Here is a 20859-nt window from a genome sequence, read left to right as displayed (position 1 = left end):
ATTTTAAGAGAAAAAACTAGGAACTCTGATTGAAGGCACGGTGTGCTGACTAGTGCCTGTGGAATGGAGTACTCTCATCTGCTTTGGGATTTTAATTACCTAGGGGTGATGGGTACATTCAAATGACCTCCCTCTTCCATGAGCTCATCCTGGCAGTACAAAGCAAGCCACCCAAGAGAGCCAATCACAGATAATTGCCACGGGAACCTGAAGGCAACAAACCTACTCCTGTGGGACTGGGCTTTACGTTGACTTGGCATTGGTCAGTGTTCCTTCATTGCGGACCCACCCAGCACAAGTGGAGGTGAAGTCACCATTGCTCTGCTATGGACTTCACTTTTCTTTTGATAGCTGAATATGCCCATAGAAATGATAATCTTTTGAGAAATGACCAGGCTCCTCCGATGTTTTTCAATATCTATGGTTAAGCATGATATAATTTCCATGCTGTAATGTGGGTGTAGGCAGTGAATGCTGACCTTTTTTCTTTTCTTCAGGATTTTGAAAATTTCAGATATTATGTATCTTGTATTTTGTCTCTAGAATTTTCATATTTAGATTCACATGACATTTATTGAATCTCTACTAGGGGTCAAGCTTGATGTTTTGTGTTTCCTTTCTCATTTAATCTTTACAACTATCAAAAGTGTTTAAACCAGGGCAGCTCCATCTTTAATAGGGTCCGAGTAAAATGAGGCTGAGACCTGCTATGCTGCATTCCTAGGAAGTTAGGCATTCCTAGTCACAGGATAACATAGAAAGTCAGCACAAGATACAGATTATGAAGACCCTGCCATTAAAACAGGATGCAATAAAGAAGCCAGTCAAAACCAGGATGGCAAAGAAAGTCACCTCTGGTCCTCCTCACTGCTCATTACATTTTGATTACAATGCATTAGCATGCTAACAGATATTCTCACCAGTGGCATGACAGTTTACAAATGCTATGGTAATGTCTGGAAATTACCCTATATAGTCTCAAAGAGGGAAGAACCCTCAGTTCTGGGAGTTCCCCACAACTTTCCCAGAAAACTCATGAATAATCCACCCCCTGTTTAGCATGCAATGAAGAAATAATAAAAATGGCGAACCGTACGTTTGTTGGCCTCCTGTATGTCTTCTTTTGTAGTGTCTGTTCATATCCTTCACCCATTTTTGAATGATAGACTGGATAGGGAAAATGTACATATACACCATGGAATATTACGCAGCCATCAAAAATGATGAGTTCACGTCCTTTGTAGGGACATGGATGAACCTGGAAACCATCATTCTCAGCAAACTTACACAAGAGCAGAAAATCAAACACCGCATGTTCTCACTCATAGGCGGTGTTGAACAATGAGAACACATGGACACAGGGAGGGGAGCACTACACACTGGGGTCCATTGGGGGGAAATGGGGGAGGGACGGGGGGTGGGGAGGTAGGAAGAGATAGCATGGGGAGAAATGACAGATACAGGTGAGGGGAAGGAAGGCAGCAAACCACACTGCCATGAGTGTACCTATGCAACAATCTTGCATGTTCTTCACATGTACCCCAAAACCTAAAATGCAATAAAAAAAAAAAGGCTAACCAGCAGCCCTAGGGGCTGCTCTGTCTATGGAGTAGCCATTCTTTTATTCCTTTACTTTTGTAATAAACTTGCTTTCACTTTACTCTGTGGACTTGCCCCAAATTCTTTCTTGCCGAGATCCAAGAACTCTCTTGGGCTCTAGATCAGGACCCCTTTCCAGTAACTCAGTAGCCTTGTGACTAGATATTGTTTCTATTTTATTGATGAAAAACAGACAAAGAAAAGTTCATTAACTTGCCCAATGCCAGCTTGTACTGACATGAGGCACTCAAAACTTCCACATGGCCTGTGAATGAGGTGACTGCCAGAGGCAAGCAGAAGTTTTCTAAGTTTCCTTTTTAGATTAAAAATTAGCTCTTATATGTTTTTTTTTTTTGTTGTTGTTAATGAGATCATGGTTGAGTTGCTAGCATAAATACTAAATAAATTTTTAGAGGGATGTTCAGGGTTCAAGGTAGCCTAAGAACTTCCTGTAATCACATGGTGAGATTTTCTTTGCTAGCTAGCACCATGGCATCCTCGGAACTTTATGGGGATTACTAAGTGATGAAGCCTGCCTGCCTGCCCTCCTGCCCCTCACTTGTCCCATCAGACATTTACACTGGCTCCTCCTAGTAACCGACTCCAACCTGAACTCTCCCATCCAGAGTTTCAGATCTTCCAAACCTTGGCCTCACTTTTCCTTCAACTCTGTGTCTGGTCCCTGCTGTGTCCAAGGGAAAGCTCTCCGCTTGGCCCTCTGAAGGTTCACTGAAAAAAATCACTGATGTGCGGCAGATTGATTAATAAGAGAAAAGGCATACCAATTTATTTAGTGTGTATACACGGGAGCCTTCAGAATGAAGACCCAATCTCCCAAGAAAGTACAAAAACTTATCTACCAGCTTGAAGTTATAGAAAGAATGTGGGCTCAGAATGTGGCCCAAAACATGTTTTAATGGCAAGCCAGGTTAAGGGAAGTGATAGGAGTTTGACTGTATCCCTACCCAAATCTCATCTTGAATTGTTGGTTCCCACAATACCCCTGTATTGTGGGAGGGACCTGGTGGGAGATAATTGAATCATGAAGGTGATCACCCCATGCTATTGTTCTCATGGTAGTGAGTGAATTCTCATGAGATCTGATGGTTTTATAAGGGGGATTTTCCCCTTTTGCTTAGCACTTCTCCTTGCTGCTGCCATATGAAGGACATGTTTGTTTTGCCTTCTACAATGATTATAAGTTTCCTGTGGCCTCCCCAGCCCTGTTGAACTGTGAGTCAATTCAACCTCTTTCCTTTAAAAATTACCCAGTCTTGGGTATGTCTTTATTAGCAACATGATAATGGACTAATACAGGATGGAAAAAGAGAGAGGCTTGGCTAGCAAAGTTGGTCTTGTTGTATAGATGAAGTCTCACAGGTCATAGTCCTTCGAGAGAACAGATGGAAAACTATTTTTTTTCAGACTTAAAGGTGTCAGACTCTCAATCACTCCTAAATCTGGGAAAGTCCTAGAGGGAGAAGGCCTGGCTTCATTAATGAGGAATCTCTATCAATAAAAATTTTCCCCACCTCAGTCTGTTGGCCCTGCAGCAACCATTTCAAACTATGTCAAGGAAATGTATTTTGGGGTGAAATATTTTGATTTTCTTCACTGCCCAGTGGTTGCCCTCTATTCCAAACAGGTGGAATTCCTACTTCCTCTGCAACCCCCTCCACAGGTTCTGCTTTAATTATCTGTATCCTCCTCATCCTTCTAAGCCCAACCCAAGTCCTGTTTGGTCTGGTAAGCTGGCCTGAGAGATTCTCCTTTCTCGAATACTTAGTTTTCAAATGGCCCTGGAGTTTGAGGTTTCTGAGGAGTGTGTCTTAGAAGACAGAGAGGTAGTGGGAGCAGAGTCCTTGCTTTCCACTCTGGTTGACACTAGAGCAGCCATGGTTTTTCTGTTTGATGCACAGGGACTCTGCTTTAGAAAAGCTCCCCATTTTTCACTTTGATGTTGTGTAAGCACAGGAGATGGTGTTATCAGTGGGGCTCCTGAACGTCAGGTTTTGGATGGAGGTGCTGGCTCAGGTCAGAAACACACCACAGAGGTGGCAGATCTGTAAGAATCAGAATGCTAATTCATTAATTTAGCCTGGGAAATACAGCACCAAGAGGAATGGAATGCCGTAGTCAGCCTGGCTAGGGCGCTTGTTCCCTGTAAGGAAGCTAGCTGTCTGGAAAGTCAAAGGATCTCTTGGGTACTTTATGGAGACCATCGAAACAGAACCAGATGTCATTTAGACTTAATGTTTCTGAGCCAAGGTAAATCCACACACTCTAAACTAGTGGTCCTCAAACCTTGGTTTGGGTCAGAATCACCTTGATTTGGGTCCCTCTCCTAGAGTTCATCATGTGTGTGGAGTGTGTGACTCTGTTTGAGAAGGATAAGAATTAGCAATTATAAAAAGTTCCCAGATGATGCTGTTGCTGCTGGCCTGGGGTCGTACTATGAGAAGCACTGTTCTCTGTCATTATAGAGGAACACAGTCCTTATATGTACAAAGCCAGGATCATCCCCTTTCCTCTGGGTATTCCTGATGGACTTCGTCAACTTTGGACTAGTTTTTCATGTGATCTAAGACTTACTAACTTGTAATTCCATTGCCGTTCTCCAGACCTCTACGTTGAGTCAATGTAATGGATTATTTTCTGTTGACCGTGTTACAATTGCAGTTTAGATATGCATCTCTGAAATTACTTCCAGTCCACCTATCTGCCTCAGAAGGGTGTTGGGTGTTCTCTTACTCTTTTGTTGCACACTTACACATTATCATTTTTTCTCTGTCCCACCCTTTCCACATAAACACATGCACCCTGAGGGCTAAATATTTCAGTATGCATATTTTACTAATTTTTGTGGGAAGCTGTATTTCTTTTGGAGCAGAGAAGTCCAGGTTTATTTTCCTTCATGTTTATTTAGTTCAATTTTCCCACCATCGCCAGTAGCCAGTAAATGTGAACAACGATGCTCTTTTTCTGCTTAGTTCTGTCATGATGTAATAAAGTGGAAGACACTTGGTAGTAATTTACCACTGATAGTGATTTCCTGCCTAAAAATTCAACAAGAGCATGAGTCACAGTGTCATGGACATATGAAAATAAGCTGTGACCCATATCTTGAGAGTAATTGGACCCAGGCTAATGAGGACCAAGTGGTTGTTGTATACAGCCTCGATGTAGTCATTGATGCTTTCTCCTTTGCTTCTGTTATTTTTTATGGCTTCCTGGCGAGCTGACTCGGCTCCCTAGGGAATCCAGGAAATATTTCACTATGGGATCCATTATGGAACTGTTGAACTTGGGGGACTGGAGTAAATACAGCTGGTGATTATACTTTAAAATGACATCAAATACTCAAAATATTAGAGAAGAATTTCATTTTTCAGTTTAATTGTTTCAAATGTTTTCCTCAAGCCCAGGCTAGAATTTTATGATATACTTACTTGGCGTGTAGTTTTGGGTGACATTATAAGGTCTCCAGTCTCAGTAGATACACTAAGGCAGAAGTAGGACCTCAGGATCCTCTGTTTCTCACTGGATGACCTGAGTTTAGTGAGCATGCCATAGGAGATTGGGGGTGGAGATTTGTAGGCATCACAGCAACTTTTGGTTGAGATATTCTGTGCGTTGGTGTTTGTTCCAAGCCCAGACAATTAATTAGCTATGATGATTCAATCATTTTTTGTGTGTTGTGAGAAGCCTAGAGGCTCTTCCTCTTTCTTCTTGTTTCTAATACCCTGGGTGATGACTTCCTTCCTAATTCTTGCTCACTTCTCTTCTATCCTCACTCTTTTTCCTGCATGTCTTTGTGTTTTTCTACTCTCCTTGCTCTGAAGGTGATCTCCTGCCTGTCATATGGCACAGAAGATAATTAAGTGAAGCCACCTTGGTGGGTGACAGGTGGGTGCTAGAAAACCAATCAAGTTGGGGTGGGTTTGTACTATGTCAACTTAGCGTAACTAAAATTGCATTCCTCAGAATTCCCTTCCTTGCATGGTTCTGGATTAAAATGAGACACAAGAGCCATTTTGCGAAGTATTTGGAAGGCAAAAGCGAAGCAACAGCCAAATTATTTTTAATCCCTGGGAGGTTTGGGTATGGCACCTGGAGCAGTTGCCACTCACGCATGCCATTGTTCAGCCACAGGATCATCCTCATGGCTGATCCTGCATCTTCTATGGCTCCTGTGGATCCTCCCTCAGCTGCCCCACCTCCTGGGCCCAGTGACAGTTCAGTTCCATGATGAGTGAAGTCCAGCAGAACACACTGTCATCAAAGGTGGAGGTTTGGAAGAGATAAGAGAATAATATGGGTTTGGTTTGTCTCTGAGGATTGTAGCCCATCCGTGCAGGTTGTAATTTGTCTCTGCTCTCTCCACTCCACATCCATGCACTCTGTATGACTGCTGACTCTGCTGACTTTAGATGTCAGCATCAGATGCAGAAGTGTAGGCTTTCATAGACTGTTTTAACCAGCTCCCATCATTGTGTAAATCAAACCTCTGTAATAAATCCCTTATTAGCTATCTCCTGGTGGTTCAGCTTCCTTTATCAAATAATCATGTGTAGGATCTCCGGTTGGAATCAATCCATGGGGAGTTCGGCCACTGGATTTTGAGATTGCCAAGCAACCAATGGCCATTGTGGGAGCTAATTTGGGACATCCAAGTATCTGAATATGAATGAGAAACTAGACATTAGTGACTGATTTCACTGAGAAGCATTTTATGCAAATCAGTCCTGGGAGGAAAATTCCTAGGTCCTGCTAAGCCACTCTGCAAATTGGCTTTAAGATTTAGGACCTTTTAAGAATTGGAAGAGTGAAATTTCTTCAATGAATTGCGTCTTGGGTCTGGAAAATTCAATAGGGTAGATACTATCTGTGAAGCTGATTTGTGTTTTTCTTTTGACACCCTTTCCTCCCTTCCCCACTTTTCAGTTTTGTTAATGTAAAAGAATAGACAGGAAGAGAAAAAGAGAACACTTTTGCTGTTACATTTCTCCCTCTCCCCCTTCACATTACTCATCAATTCATAGTCCCAAAGCATAAGCTTGAGACCACTGAATGTGGATATTGCTTCAGTTTTAGGAAAGTTGTCAGTGTTGGAAAAAGAATGCAACTGTTAATGTTTGTGTAATTCCATCTTGCACTTGGGTGGTTGCTTGGTACAGTAATATTTCTGACTTCTCTTTGATTTTCCTCTCTCTACCTAGTCTCATATATACGGCTTTTTCTAAAGACGTAATCAGAAAAAGAAACTTGTATTTTAAAGCCAATTCCTTTCTTCATCCTCCTCTGACCTCCCAGAGTTCCATGTTTGGGGAGAAAAGCGTTTTTCAAGCCATGGTTTAAGATTAAAATTATGTCCTCAATTCACCTTTGTAATTCAGAAAAGCCTAATACAAAAAGATCCCCAGGATTCTTCTATTCTAAGGAGGAAATTTGAATCTTAACAGAAGCTTATTTGTAAGTTTAGGTCAGGCATCCCCAAACTTTTTACACAGGGGGCCAGTTCACTGTCCCTCAGACCGTTGGAGGGCCGCCACATACTGTGCTCCTCTCACTGACCACCAATGAAAGAGGTGCCCCTTCCTGAAGTGCGGCAGGGGGCCGGATAAATGGCTTCAGGGGGCCGCATGTGGCCCACGGGGCTGTAGTTTGGGGACACCTGGTTTAGGTTATGACAAGCCACTTCCAGCATTGGAAATGGCATGAAGTGACAAAGTTGAAACATAGTTATATAGTTCTGCTTCCTTGCCTGATGGAAGGTATAGTGTTTCTGGTGCTCTCTGCTTCTGGACCCCACTTTAGGTAGAAGACCCTATTACCTCAGCCATTTATCACATCTTTTTGTATGGCTCAGTTAATCCTTAATTCATACTAAAATAGGAAACATTGGCCGCCATAATTCTGGGAAGTGGGGTGGAGCGGAGTGGAAGGGGCATGAATGTAAGGGTTTAAGCTTTAAGAAGAGCACTTCAGGTTTCACGTGAACGTTTGGGGAAATATCTTTTTGTAGATTCGGGTCCTTTTCCTTAACACCAAAATAAATTCCGTAAGATAAATAACAGTGCCACTTGCGATAAGATATCTTCTGCCTTCTTTCCCTAATTTTTCAGCTACACAAAGAGTCTCAGTGTCAGAAGTAGGAAAGTCACCAGTCCTGAGTTTGTGATGATCTCAGGATTAGGGGTAAGAGAGAGAATAGCTGATGTGTATAAGCTGTACATCTCCAGTGTGGAAAGAGAACATGTTTTATCTTCCCTCCATGTGTCGGTGTTAAATCTGCCACTCCTTTGGTATTTCTCCCATTAAGAGGTGGAATCTATTTCTCTTCCCTTTTATTTTTATTTATTTATTTATTTATTTACTGAGACGGAGTTTCACTCTTGTTACCCAGGCTGGAGTGCAATGGCCTGATCTCGGCTCACCGCAACCTCCGCCTCCTGGGTTTAAGCAATTCTCCTGCCTCAGCCTCCCGAGTAGCTGGGACTACAGGCCCGTGCCACCATGCCCAGCTAATTTTTGTGTTTTTAGTAGAGATGGGGTTCCACCATGTTGACCAGGATGTCTCTTCCCCTTTAATCTGAATGGGCTTGTGACTTCTATAATCAACAGAGCACAGAAATATAACAAATTGTACTTTTGAGGCTAGGTCACAAAAGGCTATAAAATTTTCATTTTGGATTCTAGGAATGCTCTCACTTGGAGACCTGTGCAACTCTGAGACCACCATCCTGTGAGGAAACCCAAGTCACATGGATGTGTACAGGATGTTATTTAAACCTCCTTTGGGGTGATAGAACACATAAGTGGGCCCAGGCCACATTCGAGAGTACTGGCTAGAGTGAATTTTTTCACTTCTTAGATTGCTCATAAATGGAAGGCCAAAATGAGAACCACTTTCTGAGCTTAAGAAAAAGCTCTTTTATCTATCCATCAGTCATCAGTCTATGTATCTATGATTCTATCTATAGAATTATTAGAGCAAGATAAATTACATTAGATGTTAGAGAATAATTGGAGAATACCATGATAGTGGATTTGAGCTAGTACTACTTTGCATTTGGGGAAAGAGCTTAGAGGCAGGTTTTTGGACATTTTCTGCATGCCTTTTTGGCCATACCATATTATGTTTAGGCCATGTATTAGTCAGGGTTCCCTAGAGTGACAGAACTAATAGGAGATATGTATGTACATATGTACATATGTGTACACATATATATAACTAATAGGAAATATGTATATATGTGGACACATATACATAGGTATACATCTCCTATTAGTTTTGTCATTCTAGGGAACCCTGGAAGTTTATTAAACAATATTAACTCACAGGATCACAAGGTCCCACAATAGGCTGTCTGTAAGCTGAGGAGCAAGAAAGCTAGTCCGAGTCTCAAAGCTAAAGAACTTGGATTTTGATGTTTGAGGGCAGGAAGCATCCAGCATGGGAGAAAGATGTAGGCTGGGAGGCTAAGCTGGTCTAGCCTTTTCATGTTTCTCTACCTGCTTTATATTCTAGTCACACTGGTAGCTGATTACATGGTGCCCAGCCAGATTGAGGGTAGGTCTGCCTTTTCCAGCTCACTGACTCAAATGTTAATCTCCTTTGGCAACACCCTCACAGACACACCCAGGATCAATACTTTGCATCCTTTAATCCAATTAGGTTGACACTCAGTATTAACCATCACAGGCAATATAAAAGCAATAGTTCAGTTTTGGGTGACTTATTAGGATTAAAGATTTTCAGCAGTTTCCTTGGTTGCAACCATTGAAGATAAGGCCATGGAATAAATCGACTTTAAAAGAGGGCCACCTTTTCATCACATACTTTGTAAGGTGATGGCAGGTGGTGCAGTGTTTCTCTGAACATCCTTGACCAGGTATCTGACATGCTGATGTGTTATGCTTAGTTATGAGGAGGAAGTTGAATTATAGCTTTAACTCAGGGAAGTATGAAAAACTCCATCTTCTTATTTGAGTGTGGTCCTGTCCCACAATCTCTGTATACCATGTGAGGATTCTCATTCAAACACCTGTTACGGTGGAAAAGAGTTTGAGAATCCTTGTGATGTGTGAGTTATCCTTGTCTGCTTGCGTATTTTGGTCTTATTGCTCATTCCAAATGTCTTGTAGCTACCTAACGAGGCTGGAAGAGGGAAGGAAACAGGCATCATGCCCTCTCTGCAAAGGTAGCCTATATTTCTACTTCCTTCACCATAGATTAGCTTTGTCTGGTTTTGAATTTAACATAAATGGAATCATTAATATGCTGTTTTTTTTGAGTCTGGTATTTTTTGCTCAACATAATATTTCTGTGAGAAGTTTCACATGTTCATGATTATTATTAGAAAAGAGTATCCTGATTTAGCTTTCAGTTCCTTTCTTCCTTCTTGCCTCCCTGAGCCAGTGGGCAGCTCCAGTTACTAAGGGGATTGGGTTGCTGTGTGAAGGTAGTCATCGTTACTGGCTTGTGCCATTATTTGTGGGATTAGCCATTAACAAGATAAAGCACAGAATATGATTTGAAGGAATAGACGTCCTCCAAATTAGCTGGCTCAGGACTTTTCTGAAAACATTAAGTCAACTTGGTCACGCAAGCAGGGCCTGGCTTGGCCTGTGGGACAGTGCACTCTTACTTGCCTGGTGGACCAGGCTGTCCCCATTCTCTTTGCTGAAGCAGGGACAACAGTGGTTTGAGATGGCCAGCCTCCTGGCAGTTGGACCTGATTAGAGGAGGTTCCCTAACTCTGGAAAGTGATCTCCAGAGAAATGGAAGACCACCCTGTAAATAGTCTAGTGCCCTTTAGTTTTCCTATGCCTGGGGGTGCTGGGGCTCAAAAGGCATCAGAAATGTATTGTCTTTTGGAAGGCTGACTTCGTAATGAAGAAGAAATTCTGCTGCTCTTTTTGTGTGATTATACAGTGTGTAATCTCTGGATATATCCTTTCAAGGGTATTAATTATAAGTCTGTAAAGAAGAGATATGAGGGAGCAAGTGGACTCCCAGGTACTCTGAAAATGCACAATTGGATCACATCAACCCATCTGTGTGCATAAAACAGTGGGCACCTTGGCGCACACTGTCAAAGCTCGGTATGCTCTATTTTAATAGCTTATTTTGACCTAAAACAGTTTTTCCTTTAAACATAAACTTTATTTGGGCTTTCAAAATTTCCTGCCTTTTCCATGTATGCAAGTATCCTTAGAGTCAATCCTGGTATGAGCTTAAGGAGTGCATAGGTTAAAATAAAAATTCTACTGATATAGTCATCTATTTTCTACTGTAATCAGAATGACAGGTGCCAGGATTTAAGATTTTTGTTGGTTTCACTGTTTAAATAAAAGTAAAAAAAAATTAAAGAATGAAAATAGTAATGGCAAAGGGACCCAGTTCTTTCTCTATACACTTGAGCATAGCATAATAAACCCAGCAAATGTCTAGCATTTTAGAATTTGCAGGGTGCCTTTAAATGTATCATCTCATTTAATTCTTACAGAATTTTTAGGGGGATGGTATTATAAATCCTATTATGCCAATAAATTGACTGAAATTCAGAGAAGTTAAATGACTTGCTTAAGGGTCTTTTAACAAAGTGATAGACCTGAGGTGAAAACCATGTCGTTATGAGACCAAAACCTGTGCAACACAACACATCCTGACTTAAAATATCTATAGACCTCATTGCATATACAATCTTTCTCCATATTACACACCATGTGCTATTTTGCTTATGATTATCTGGGTATACTGAATTTGAAATTGAATATGAGTTCCTTTAAGGCAAGGATCTTGCATTATATTTTGTGGTTCCCCCTCTGAGTTCAAAATAAAAATTTGTTGAATGAGTCAACACAGTATTTCTCTTCTAGTCTCCTTCCTTAACTTATGTCTATGGCAATTACACAAAATAGAGCACATATCTGCCTTCCTGTATCACCCAAGGTGGTAGCTTACTGAGTTTCTTACTAAAAGACAAAAACAGATACTAATAGCCGGATGATTTTCGGTGGTTAAGTAGAAAGCTGGCTGACTTTAGACCTGTTATTATTTTTTTTTCTGTTGGCAAAAGTAGCATCACCTGAATGATCTTGTCCTAAACAGATTGAAATAATATATTTTGATCTAAATAATATATATAGTGAATAAGGAGATAATATTTAAATTCTAAAAGCCTGATTTTGAAGAACTAGCAGGTTTACCCTTGCTTGTAGCCCTTGCCCAAAGAAAGCTTTTTTTTCCTGCTCTTTAATACTATTTCATCCACAATTTCATGCTATATTACAAGATAATGTTTTTAGTACTATTTCTGGATCTTTTAATTTTAGGCTGTTTCTGTTGACTACCTATTATGGAAGTTGATTTTTTTCTTCTCAACACCATCATATCCATTTCTTTGGGCAAGGTCTTCCCATTACCGTTTTATAAAAGTCGGTGAATTTGTTAAATAAATATTTTATTATGTTAATATTATTTGCTGTGCAGGCAATAAGTATATGGTGTTTATATTTTCTTTAACGTAAAACTTTTCTCTGCAGAATTAATAATTATCTTTCTCTTTTATCATTTGCTTAATTATATAGGCGTCCAATATAATGCCTCACCAGTTATTGCCTAGCATTATGTTTTTCTCTTTCTTGATTTATTATCTCATTTTAATGAAGTACACCTTCCACCTTCTTTCTTAAGAAGGTATATAGGGGAAAATATGGGATCTTGCTAAGACTCAGATTCTGATTTAACAGAGCTACGTGGCACCTTAGAATCCATATTTCTCACTAGTTCCTACTCCGTTTGCTCCACTTTGGCAATTGGGGTTACCAATGTTGTTAGTTTGTGGACCATTTTTTGGGTAACAAGTTCTAGACTGATCTTATTTTCTTATATATTCTCTCTTTTCTCATATCTTCAACTTAGAAAATACTTTCTGGTGGATTTCCATGTTATAACAAATTTTCTTCAATTATCTTTAAAAAAATCAGGATATCCTTCTTTGATCTTTCCTTTATTATATCTATATTTTCATAGATAGGATATTGTCTCATCTCTCTGAAGATGTAAGTATGACCTTTTTTGGTATTTTTTTATCCAGTTTATTTTTTTAGACTCCCTGTTTCTGTTATATTTTCTCAGTTTCTCAATTCTCTGATCACCTTTGCATATCTACTCATGTTTAAGTAGTGCTCTAACAAGCAGATTGCTATTTTCTAGGTGAGGAGTTGGGGCAGGCTTGTTGACTATAGAGATTCACTTGAAGGTAACCAGATGAGCTAACTTTTCCACCGGGGGATCCTCAAGTATCTCTATGAAGCTATTATTCCTGGGGTGTGTTCAGCCTCTCCAGATACAAATACTAGTGTTCTGTCCTGAGGTTGCAGGTAGGATTTGTGGTATAATGCTTGTTGACTGGCATTCTGTAAACACGGTGGGAAGGGGCTGTGGGGCACACGGCTCATTTGCTTTCATGTCTTTATAAACCCAGCTCCTTTCTCCTATTCTCCTCTCAGGCTTCTCTTCATCTAGAACATTCCATCTTGCTCCTCTAGGGGATTAGGAGGAAGGTGGATCCCTTAGCTGCTTTGAATAAATGAGGGGATCAGGCACGGGCCAAATTTCCATCTATCTATAGACAAATTCAACCTATGTCTCCTGCATTTGGACCTGCATGTGGACTCCACCTTCCACGTCACTCTGTGCTATGCCTTTTACAGTCAGTAGAGGTGAATTGCTTCCTTCTCTCTGGTATTCCTTTTTTAGGCCTTTTAGTTGTGATTTTTCTCAGCTCTGTGAAGTCAATTATCTTTCATCTGCTTCCATCTTCCAAAACTTTCTGAAAATATTTCATTCACTATTGTCTCCCCTGATTTGGGTTTATCTATTTAAAACATCCTTTACTGTTACTTTGGTGGGGATTTCAAAAGGCAGTCTTACCTGTTTCCTACATGGTAAAGCAGATCATCCTTTCCTGGTCTTCAAGGTCCAAAATCTAGTCTAAACTTCCCTTAGCCTGATTAGTAAAAACTGCCTCAACCTTAGGAAATAGCAGTGAAGGATCTGTGACTCTTTTGTACCCAATGATCATAGGAGGAACTTTCGGAATAAATCTTTTCCATGGGACTCCTCTGTGAGCCACCAGAGTTTTCCTTGTTAGTGGTGCTTTTTTATTGGCTGGCACGTGGAGGAAATCCATTTGTACCAATTCCAGGGCAGCTTAGTGCTTTCACCTTCTAGATGGTCTCAAGTCCTGGGTTGGAGACTGGCCATGCCATTATTTAAGGTGATGGAGAATTAAGGACAACCGAGCTTTCTATATTCCTGCTCTTTTTCCTAAACTCTTATTTTAGTAATTGTCACAATATTCTCTTCATCAAGGCTTGTTCAGCAGGAATGCAACCCTCCCCTTCATTTTTTCTTGACTTCAATATTGGGTCTCCTTTCTGGGATTCAGATAGATTAGGCCAGGGTGGTTTACTCCACTTTGGCAGTTTACTGGAATTCACAAATTCATGACTCAACAGGAAACTGAGATATGCATGTTTTGGAGAAAGGTTTCTGAGGTCCTGGGACAAGGGCCTTATGTTTAGATGATTCAAAATCTTAATAAATTTGACCAACATATTTGAGGTTATATGTCTTCAACCAGCAAAACTTTCCCCAGAGTAAAATTAAAACAGTATAGTCAGAACAAAATTGGGCTTTGGGCCTTCGTGTTCCTTACAACATTTCATTCAAGTTGCACTTATTCTTTCCAGTAAAGAAATCGGGGGGAAACTCCTTCCATATTGGTGTGACACTGAGATCATTATATCACAGGAACTTTTTAGAAACCTATGTAGATGCTATGAATGTTTAGTATAGTGAATAAAATAAGACTGAGAAGCAGTCTTCATTTGCTTTATTCCTCTTGGGAACTGAATTTTCTTTATAGTGATGTAATTATCTTTCCGTTCTTCATTTACTTAAACTTTGTAACCGTCAGAAACAAATATATAGGGAAAAGTAGAGAAATGCTTATTTATCTAGTGTATGGGAATAATGATAGGTTTCATTTAAGCATGTTTAAAAATTAAGATGTATTTCATTAAATATTAAAATCTCTTAAATCTTATTTAAAAATTTATATCATTTGAACCTATAGCATTTCAAAAAGCACAGCATCTTCTGAACATTATGAAGAAGTAACATGCTCAAATTATGAGGCATAATTAGCATCCCTCAGAGGATTACAAGATGACAACCAGGATACATAATTACCATTTTTTTCCTCAGATTGGCCACATCTAAGAGATATGTATACTTTATTCATTCAGCTAATAATTATTGAATATCGGTCATGGATACTGAATAGCTTCTGGGGATGCAAAGATAATTAAACAAACTTGCCTCAAGGAATGTGCAGTGTAGCCAAGAAGAGAGACGTATCATAATAATTAAACATTAAGAATTGTCACTGGAGGCTTGGCATGGTAGCTCATGCTTATAATCCCAATGCTTTGGGAGGCCAAGGAGGGAAGATTTCTTGATGCCAGGAGTTCAAGACCAGCTTGGGCAGCATAGTAAGACCACCATTTCTACAAAAAAAAAAAATTAGCCAAGCATGGCAGCATGAGCTACTTGGAAGGCTGAGGTGGGAGGATTGCTTGATCCCAGGAGTCTGAGGTTACAGTGAGCTATGATCACACCACTGCGTTCCAGACTGGGTAATAGAGTGAGACCTATCTCTAAAAACAAGCAAGCAAGCAAGCTAGCAAACAAAAAAGTCCCTGGGTAACCTAGAAAGTATTTGAGAAAACAGGGCTAGAAGCCACCTGAGAAAGTTGGAGATGACTCTTCCAGGAAGTGATGCTGAATCGGATCGTAAAGGACTTCACAAGACACAGGGGAGAAGGATAAATGGTCTCTGTACTGCACAGCACAAATAACATGTGCAAAGAAAAATAACTTTGAAATGTCCTGACAAATTTAAGAAAGAGTGACAAGTTAATATAGCTGAGTTACAGGGTGTGTATAGGTGAAATTGAAGGAAGTAAAGCAGGAACAAGAATTGTGGTGACGGAATGTGAAGGGCCAATTATGTAATCAAAAGAAATTTGGACTCCATTTGTGTAGGCTGTTCGTACGATAGGTAGCTAGTGACATAACGGGAATCTATATGGCCAGACTTGGTTTTAGACAGATTCGTTTGGCAGCAGTCAGATGGTCATTCCAGTTGTTCAGATAATATGTGAGAGTTTGAACTAAGAAGTGATGGTTATTTAAGAGGTTGAATTATTAGGAGTTGGAAACCCAATGTGGGACAAAGGCAAGTGGCAGAGGTGCATATTTCTTATGCCACTTCCTTGCCTTGTTTCTGGTTTCTGCTGCAGCTGTGCATACTGGAGGTGCAGGGAGCACCCAACTCATGTCCTGCTTCCAGCAACTCTTAACCACTGGGAAATGAGAATCTGTAAAAAGGCTGCAGGCTCTTATCCTTTAGTGGGAAAATCTGCAAGCTTATTCCACATAGTTCTTTATAAAGTCCTATGAAATGCACCTTGGTCACCCACAATAGAAACCTATTCAATCACGCTCCCTCTATTGGCCCTTTCAGTTTCCCTGCTTCATGCTCCCTGCTCTCTCATGCATGCTTCCTAGATTTGCTTTCCAAGTAAACTCTTTGTACTCATTTTCTGGTCTCAGATTCTGCTTTTGGAAGAAACTACCAAAGATGGAGGATTAAAGGATAAGTCTAGAATGCATGGCTGGACAAATGGGGTGGGCAGGCTCTACCTAGCAAATGTTGGAGTTGGAGGAAGAACCAAGCAGGGGAAGAGTAGGAGGTGGCAATTGAATTTGGCTCAGAACACATTGAATTTGAGGTGTCTTTGGAATATTTAGCTGAAGAAGAATGATGGGGAGAGGTGGGGACTTTGTGAGTCATCAGCGTAAAGGCTGAGGAAGAGAATGAAAAGAAGCAAGTGAAGCAATGGCCCAGGGAGAGGATATAAAATAAGAGAGGTGGATGGAACCTTGGGGAATGCCAGCATATTAGAGGTGGGCAAAGGCAAAAATTGTGTCATGTTCATGATAATTTTGCTAGTCCTAGGGAGTACTTGGTTATGTAGCAATGCTCAGTAAATATTTGTTCAATGACTGAACCAGTAAAGGAGACTGAATGGAGTGGACAGAAGTCTGGAGAACCAGCAAAACAAAGGCTGCGTGGAAGAGTGTACAAATGAGAAAGTGTCAGTTGTCATTTGGGACATTGGCTGAATCTGCTCACAGGGCAGCTGTGCTAGCCTCAGTGAGGGCTACAAGGAGGGCAGGCACAAGGAGCAGAGGGCAAGGACCTGAGGAATCAAAGTGTCTTGAGAAAGTGAGGATGGCGATTTTGACCACTTTCTTTCCCCCCCCGCCCAAGACAGAGTGTCACCAGGCTGGAGTTCAGTGGCACAATTTCAGCTCGCAACCTCTGCCTCCTGGGTTCAAGCGATTGCTCAGCCTCTCGAAAAGCTGGAATTACAGGCGCATGCCGCTGTGCCTGGCTAACTTTTTGTATTTTAGCAGAGATGGGTTTCACCATGTTGGCCAGGATGGTCTTGATCTCCTGACCTCGTAATCTGCCCACCTCAGTCTCCCAAAGTGCTGGTATTACAGGTGTGAGCCATCATGCCTGGCTGACCACTTCTCCTTTTTTTTTTTTTTTTTAAATGATGTTTTCAATACTAATCTAAGCCAGTTGAAGAAATTTGGACAATATAGAGGAGTATAAAGTAGAAAAGTATGATCATTTAAGATTCTTTCATCCCTCTTCCATTACCTCTAAATAAACACCGGTAACATATTGTGATATTAAGTTAACAGTACAAGAGATTTGGGGGTAAAAGCCAGTTAAATATTGGCAATTTCCTAAGGTTCGAAGTACAGTTCTTTGCAGATAGATGACTACTCTTTGAGAGGAGAAAGCATGTAGGATAGCTTGTGGGGTTTGCAGAATCTAGGCACAGGTTTAAAGTTTTAAATTTAACATGTGACCTAATTTTTTTTAGGACAAGGGCATCTTAGCATATTTTTGTAAGCCAAGAAGTGGAAGGAACGTTGATGACAGCTGATGACAGTTGCTCACAGGGGTTGAAAATGTGAACACTGTTTTGCGGCCCATTGATCTGGGTGTGTGCTTTTTTTCCAGTAGTGCTGGTAACTGGGGAAGCTGCTGGGTGGGGATTGCAGTGGCTTCTCCTGGAAAAACAGCCTCTTGCTGTGGTCGCAGGGATGTAGTGAGCTTTCCTTTTCTGGGCCTTGCCCTGTACTTGAACCCAAACAGCTCAGACAGAGAACATTCTGAAGCGCTTATCAGGGAAGGAATCACATCTGTAAACAGGCTGTGTGAAGCAATTTGAGCCTCAACTTCAAGGTAGGAACTTCTCCTTTTATTTGTTTTTCGAGTGGAATTTTGTGGCCCAGCCTGCAGATCGTTTGCTCCGCTATCCAGAGTGCTGTTGGAGAGTTAATAAACTGGAAGTGGAATCAGTCTCCAGATGTCTCCAGGGAATCTCCCAGGTATATACATTTAAGCTCAGCCACTGTAGATTTCCCACAGCAGAAAAGTAAGCAGCAGAGAAGTCCATAGAAGAATTACAGTGCTTGTTTTATTTTTTAAAATAATAGGAAGAGAATTGGTGCTTATCAGGCCTCCATTATAGCAGGAAAAAAACTATGATTAGCAAGGCTGAAAAAGACTAAAATCTGCTGCATGAATGAAAAATAAATGACATAAAACCAAAAGCAATGACCATGAAAGAGAACCAATGTCTCTCCAGAGAAAGCCCCTATGTTCTCTGCTTATACAACGTGGACTCTCCTGTCCTTGTCATGAGCTCCAGCTCCTTTCTTCTCAGAAGCTGGAGGCTAGACAAGCAGCTGAGCTTCAGCTCTCTACTGGGTCCATAGGCAGAGCCTGGGAGGAATCACCCCCTACAGCAGAGAAGGAAATTATTATCCCAGGGATTGGGTGATACTGGAGTCCTTCGTTATGGCTATCGCTAGAGTTGCAGCATAGAATTCTTCAAATGAGGTCCTTTAGAAACTGCGTGTAATTAAGACTTTTTGATAGAAAGTTGTCCATGCATTCTGTTTGCAGGTAACGAGAATTAGAGGATTTGGGTTAGAGGAGCTTCCATTGTTTGTTTTGAGTCAAGGTCAAGCCAAACTGCTTCAAAATGTCTTCAGCTTCAGGCATTGGTTACTTCTCCCCTTCTCTCTCTGGTTCTGTGCCTTAACCTGGGATGTTCCTAACACCACCACTAACTAATGTGGACCCAGCATTACCGTGTCCCAGTCACTGGGTTACTTGCTTCACACGCCTGAACACATTTTTTCTTCAGCAGTGTTATAGGTCTGCTTATTATTCCTGATTCATCCATGAAGATACTATGGTTCAAAGAGGATAACTAACTTGCCCAGAGTTACATGGTTAGGGAGAAACAGAAGCACTTTGAATGTAGGTAGTATGATATCATTACCAGGAACTCTTACTAATAGGACCACTTTGCATGTGAACAGAGGGAGAAAGGGGTGCCTAAGACAGAATATCTCATAGCCCCCATAGAGGGGTACTTCCTTGAAAATAAACTAAGAGGTTGCTACTTTATTGCAGGATATGAATGACAGACACGTTCAACAATTCTGGTGTGAGCATATCCCACACTTTGTTAGTAATAGAAAGGCTGTGATGCAAGAACGCATGGTGGTCTAGCTGCCTGAGATGATCAAATAAATCAAACTGGTTTATACTATCTATTAAAGACTTCAGAACAAATAATGGTGTCCTGAAAATTTGGGACTCTTTTCTTTTTCATATTAATCTGAATACACTGGAAGGAAATGATTAACGTAATGCCCATCTGTAGGAATTTTATATTTCCAATCACCCATTCACCTAGTTTTAAAGCAGGTACAAAAAAGATTTAAAAAGCAACTAATTTAGACCCTAAATAGAAAATATGACTGTCTTTCATTACATTCAAGACCATTTCTCCTCCCTGCAACTTCCTAATCAATATGTATCTCAAGACAGCACGACCTGCCCCTGAATAACCATATCTTTAAAAATACAGGATTTTATCTACTCTGCAGTAGTGGTGTGGCTAGTAGACTGTGAGCCAGAGTATGCGCATTCTAGGTCCTGTTCTGAGGTTACCACCCTTGTCCCTTTACGTAAACTACTTAACCACTCTAGACCTTCTTTACCTGCCTTGATTACACTGGGGCTTTTTCATGTGGAATGTCTGGGCTTCAAATAGATTTATGGATGACATACACACACACCTTAAAGTTCCATGAGAAATCTTAAATGCAGTTTTGAGGCAAGAGAAGCCACAGCTTTTCTTAGATTTTCAAAGGCTAATGAGACTCTGAGAAGATTATGAGCTTCGGACTTGAATGATCTATCTCTGCATGTCCTTCCTAGACCAAAATTTTTTCTAATTGTAGTTTGTTAGCAAGCTCAGCTCTGCTCTTAAAGTTTGGTATTTGGATTCTTTAAAGATTGTGACCATCCCTTTAAAAGTTGTTTGTAAACCATGGAAACAGGTATGAACCACCCTTGGGTGAGCCACCACTAAACCTTCACTTCTTGTACTTTCCTGGGTCCTGATGAATGAATCATTTGACTTGAGCATCCAAGGCTCAGTGCAGGGAGCCGCTTTGAGGAACATTACCTATTTGTTTGTGGCGAGATGTCCATTCCTGGTCTGAAAAGAGGTATTTTTGGAAGGATGCAAGACACAAAGGCAATCTTACGTAATGGTCAGACACCAAAAATGTCAAAAAGAATGGCCAACAAATGTAAAAACCAACTAGCCGGATTCTGAGGGGGGATTCTAGTACATTAGGCAGGGAGATGGTGTAGAAAGAAAAGAGCAACAGGTTTGAAAATCTGTGGGTCGTCCTCAGGAACTATTAGTAAACTACCATTATTCTACTGGTGGAAAGTCCCCTGATAAAATTAACATCTCTTTAATAAAAAGTTGGTAATCCTTTGGCAAATAATACTGTGTGCTGTGATACTAATTAAAATGCTTCTGCATGTGAACAGATACTGTTTCTGAGGCTGCCACACACATGCGGGGAATAGGATTTACCTTACAAAACAATGGTGCTTTGATAAGTACCATATCTGGAACCCTAACTGTGCCTTTGTAGCAAGCTGGTTTGGCCAATGGTCGTCCTCCACAGCACTGCAATTTATCTTCCAGAAACACAGGATT

At 40.8% G+C, this 20859-nt stretch overlaps 1 long non-coding RNA gene across 5 annotated transcripts in view; it reads left to right on the top strand.

The window, feature by feature from the left end:
* The window catches only part of LOC141585684 (uncharacterized), a 563256-nt gene that overhangs the window by 205987 nt on the left and 336410 nt on the right, over nucleotides 1-20859 (top strand). For 4 of the 5 annotated variants that reach the window (XR_012519316.1, XR_012519315.1, XR_012519314.1 and 1 more), the window contains exon 1: nucleotides 17482-18005. The exons of the other annotated variant lie outside the window; for it this stretch is intronic. This is a non-coding gene — a long non-coding RNA (uncharacterized LOC141585684). Of the gene's footprint in view, nucleotides 1-17481; nucleotides 18006-20859 lie in introns of those variants that run through there. 5 annotated transcript variants of the gene reach the window in all.

The sequence above is a fragment of the Saimiri boliviensis genome, chromosome 9 (assembly GCF_048565385.1).
Source record: "Saimiri boliviensis isolate mSaiBol1 chromosome 9, mSaiBol1.pri, whole genome shotgun sequence".
NCBI classification, from domain to species: Eukaryota; Metazoa; Chordata; class Mammalia; order Primates; family Cebidae; genus Saimiri; species Saimiri boliviensis.
The sequence above is the reverse complement of the archived record's forward strand: the minus strand, read 5'-3'. Positions and strand labels throughout refer to the sequence as shown.